Raw genomic sequence first — 5000 nt, 5'->3', positions numbered from 1 at the left:
CAGCCTGGTTCCTGCCTGGTGTACTTGCTCAGGAGAAGGACACGGAGGAGGACACGTAATTGTGGTTCCCTGTACTTGTCGCCTGAGTTTGGCGCTTGAATTGTCGTTGGTGGCGGTGGTGGTGGTGGTTGGTGGCCAGATTGCCGGCATTAAGAGGCACGCAAACCGATGGGCCGCTTTCAATCCCACCCCCAAAAACGCCGTGCCGTGGGTTTGCCGGTGACCAAGGACATCCGATTGCGGTTGGCAGCGGAAATCAGCCGGATGATAGTGCCGACGTAAAGACTGTTGATGGAGCAGCACCCGCTGCGACCTGGCCAGATGGCTGCCGTGAGTCCCCCGCTCTTCAGCGGCTCTTCATTATCGGACGGAGTTATGGGTAAGCGTCGTCGTCGATGAGCTTTTTTTTGTTTGCGATTGCGTTACGTCCGCCCTATAAGGACACGCTCGACCGGTGGAGTGGCGGAGAATGTGAATCCGTCACGCATGTCACGCTCGGCTCGCATGGAGAACGGGATGACGACAGACGACGGTTTCGACGACGACGACGATATTCTAGTACGTAAGGTTTGCGGCTTTGTATAGAAACTACTTCGAACGTTTCCGTACAGTTTGCCACGGTTTCATCGATGTCTGGAGCGAATGGCGCACGTTTCTCTGCTAGGGATCACCTCAGGAAACTAAGACCTTAGAAGACTTTAAAGACCCCTAGCTCGAATGTCTGGCGTGCGCGAGTTGCACGAAGTATGCAAATTATCAACCTTCACTGATGGCTGGCTGTGATGATTGTTGGGTGATGTTGTCCCCGGCGGTAGAGGACACAAAACGCCTGCCTGCCGGTCATGCATATGCCGGTCAGGTTGGCGTCACACGCAATTCCACGCGGCTGACAATTCGCAGAAGCGAAGGCACATAGTACCACTGCCAGTAATAGTAATGTGCTTTACGCACATGAACACTAGCTACAATTGAACATGACCTCGAAGGCGCTAGCCGGTGTAAGCGCTTAGGTTACATACGCCACGTGTAGCGCTCCGGTAGCGACGCAATTTTTCGGCGGAACCTCCGGCGGTTTCCGGTGTGAGGACGGAACTACGTTGGAGCCGCAACTACATCGCGTACTCCTTAGCGGTAAATGGCGAATTGGTTCACTTGTTTCTGTGCCCCCTGAAAATGTACCTCAAGATAAGGTGAAATTGCGGGAGCGTAACTGTGGCTTAACATTCAACGTAATCACGTACATTTAGGCTGGAGGAGTAGTGGCGAGATTGTTGCCTCTATATAGTTGCCACTCATTTCCAACTTCGCCGCCAACGCCGTTTGATGGTGAGATTGTTTGAGACCAACTTCACGCCTAATCAGGACCGGCCCTAGTAGCGGGAACAATAATTTTAAATTACACTCACAGGTGACCAATTCACGCGGAACGACGCGACCATCCGGCCATTTGCCTTTTTCACGAGCCCTGGTCCAGTGTTCGTTGCGGTGTGAGTGAATTCGATAGGAACACGGAACCGCTCGGAAATACGCGATGTACTTGTTGCCGGTTCTTTGGAGGCTACTACGGAGGTCCCGTCTCACCGCAAAAGGCCTCGGCGTGTCCGTCCGGAAAAAAGGGGAACCGGGAAATTAAATATGGAAAAGTGAAATAGAAAGTGGCCACGGCCACTTCCGCTCGCTGCCTGCCTGCCTGCCTGCCCGCTTTGCTGCGATGTTTTACACTGGGTGCAATATTGATTTTCGTGGAACATTCATTGATCCAGTTCAACGAACGTGCGCTTTAACTCCACGGTTTTGGTTCCGGCAGGTTCCAAGCCACTTCTGAAGTCAATCTGTCCCAAACGTAAACACGGGCAGCGGCTGACACTACTAGGTGCGCAGAGAGCAGTAGGCCACTACAGATCGATCACTACACTCTTCCAGTTTGCCCCAGAAAAGTCTCCCATGCATATTCTGGATTATTAAAGCTTTATTGATTTCCCCAAACACAGGCTGGCGTCGAGTTTCTCGACGAAGCCGGGAAAAGAAAATCCCGGTGACCGGCCACGGCCATCACTTTCCCTGTGGAGGCTGCCGTTGGTGAAAATCGTCCCCAGCAAGCCACAAATGCCTCTACTTCCTACAGCCAGGAGATGTTGTTGTTGCTGTTGTTGTTGTTGCTCGCGAGCGTTTGTGCGTTTGTCCCGGTGTGCATTTTGCCATCGAAAGTGTTTCCACAAAAGCAATATTTGCATGGAACCGGAACGCGGAACGGAAAGCCGAGGGGGAGGGGTGTGCAGGAAATCAAATTTTAACCCCACCACCTTTCCACCGCTTCGTGAGCGCTTTTCCAGGCAGCTTGCTGCCATGCTTGATTGGCAGCGCCGTTCCCCACCGTTTCGTGTGTGTGTGTATGTGTGTGCGTGCGTGCGTGTTTTTGGGGGAAAATCATTTCCACTCTAATGATCGATCGATTAGCACGCAGAAAAGTGAGCGAGAGAACGAGCCCGGAATCCCAGTATCCGTGGCAGCGGCAACAGCAGCAACAGCAGCAGCAGCAGCAGCAGCAGGTGAATACAGTAACCGCTGGAGCCGGGGGGATGATGGTGACGGAGGACATTGTTGTCGTCATCGGTGGGGGCTTTGGTTGGGGCTGCGGGCGGTGTGCGATTATGGTTGTGTGCGTTTGGCCCCCTCCGACAAAGTGGGCGTTTACTTAAATTCACTCTCTCTCTCTCGCTCTCTCTATCTTTCGCTCACTCTCGCTCACTCTCGGAGTGTGCACGCATACCAATAACGGGAGCGCACGCGCATGCTCCCCACAAAGAACACTAGCTGAGTGGGGTAGAGGGAGAAGAGAGGATGGGCGTGGGGGGGGGGGGGGGGGCGAGGGATTCATCTTTTACTCATCCTCCCCGAGATCTGCAGCTCGTTTTGTTTGTTGTTGTTGTTTTTGGAGATAATTTTAGATTTTTCTTTTCGGAAACCTTTCGCAAAAAGTTTTTGTCCGCACATTTTCATAGCCATCTTCGTGGACCATGTTACCATTTACGGTTTCATCATCAAATATCACCTACGGACGAGGGGCAACCATTCTCATCATTATCGTTGCTCGTTCCACTACCATTGTGACAACCATCGTCTGTTATGTGTCATCATTGTTATATCATTTCTGTTTACCCCCCCTCGGTAGGGTTGAAATGCGATTTCTTATGTGTTTGTTGGCTGCTGTCGTGTCGTGAGTGATCTCTCCGCATTCCGCAGGACAGTCGAGTATCCCCGTTCGAGCAGCTTGCATTTCCGCCTCGAACCAACACTTGCACAGAGGACGTCGTCACCGAAGAAGAAGAGTATCTGCTCGTAGAAGCCTCCAGCGGAAGTTCGCCCAGTTCGCGCATCGGTATGGTATTGGTTGCCACCCAACCAACGCTGCCTTTTCGCGTCCCTCCCCCTGTCTCCTACGAGAGATGGGACGCACACAGCATAAATAGGACCGGGCCGGGCATCCGAGGCCGTCTTCCCATTGGACGGCGTTTTGTCGAACGTTCGCCAAACGCTCACAATCTAGTCTTATCTTGGGGGTTTTCCATCTCAGAGGAATGCCTCACGGGAACAGAGGTCCCCCCCCCCCCGCACCGACGCTTCTCGTTATCTCGTTGGCAGCCATCGCAGCACAACGCCATGTACTGCGTGCTGGGCATGTATTTTTGGCCGGGTGTTGTGTGTTTTTTTTTGCTGACTTTCTTGCCTGCTTTGCTCACCGTTCACTATCAGCACGCGCGATGCACGATGATGTGAGATTGTGTTCGTTGATGCCCTCGGCCGAAGAAGCCTTCGCCTTTCGCCGCTGCCTTTCGCTGTCTGTGTTGGGAGCCGCTCGTCGTGCCGGCTCGTCCTTATGTAAAAGCTCTCTTTCTCTTTCGTATTTCTCTCTTTCTCTCCTTATCTATGGCTATCTTCCGCTGAAATGCTACATATTGCCTGTCACCACAAGACACCGAATGATCGGCAGGGTGCGAGGGGGTGCGAGGGGGTGCGAGGGGGTGCCACAGCAGCTCTGGAGCTCAGAAAGATACAATATATCATTCCGGGGCGTCCATTTTCCTTCCTGGTGTCCTGTGGGTTTGGGGGAGACTGCTTCGTTGTATATAATATGTGCAGGATGCTGTATCCGGTACGGAGGCGTCCTCCATCCTGAACAAAGGACCTTCCAGGACGATGACGACAACGCAAAGACGAGTGCTGCGGGGGCAAGTAACGGCGCGAGTCGTAAGTCAAGCAGCAAACCTTCAGATCCCGTTTTGTTCGTTGTTTTTCCGTTTTTTTTTTAAACGTCAACTTCCGGCCGGCCAGAACTCCTGCTGTCCAGTTCTGTCTGGGGGAACGCAATCCAACAAATCCGGGATTCCATTAATTGGATTGCGATGTGGCTTTAACTCTTTTGTTTCTCGGCATTCGACTATTGCGACTTTGCAGAAGAGCATTTAATATCCCGAATATATATGCTTCAAATATACGATAGACGCACTAAACCCCACAATTGGCATAAAGCAATTGAGCAATTGAGCCCTCCACGGATTCGATTCGAAGGCCGATTGTGAGGACCGTTCACCTTCACGCACACGCCCAAGGTCGGCAGCCGTACTCTAGTATACGACGATGAATTATGAGATGGGGAGAATAGGCCCCCAGAACACCTTTTCACCCCGGGTAACCCTGTGCTGATTTTTTCCAAGTAATTTTCGCGCATTTTTCCTTTTCCAACCAACACAGCAAAATGCAAAAAACCCCAGGGTACCCCGCGCCCTTGACGGGTACGAGTGCATTTCAATAACAAAACAAGTAGCCAAAGGTCTGAGAAGGTCGAGAAGCGAGGAGAGGTTTGGCATAAAAAAACAACAGAAACCCTAGTAATAGGCAACGCGCAGTGCTAAGGTCTACGCTGCGTGATAGACGAAAGGGAGAAGGAAGGAGCCACGCGGTCTCTGACGGATCTGGCGGTGTCTATTTTTGCCCCAAAC

This window comes from Anopheles darlingi, chromosome 2 (assembly GCF_943734745.1).
Source record: "Anopheles darlingi chromosome 2, idAnoDarlMG_H_01, whole genome shotgun sequence".
In the NCBI taxonomy this organism is placed as follows: Eukaryota; Metazoa; Arthropoda; class Insecta; order Diptera; family Culicidae; genus Anopheles; species Anopheles darlingi.
The sequence above is the reverse complement of the archived record's forward strand: the minus strand, read 5'-3'. Positions refer to the sequence as shown.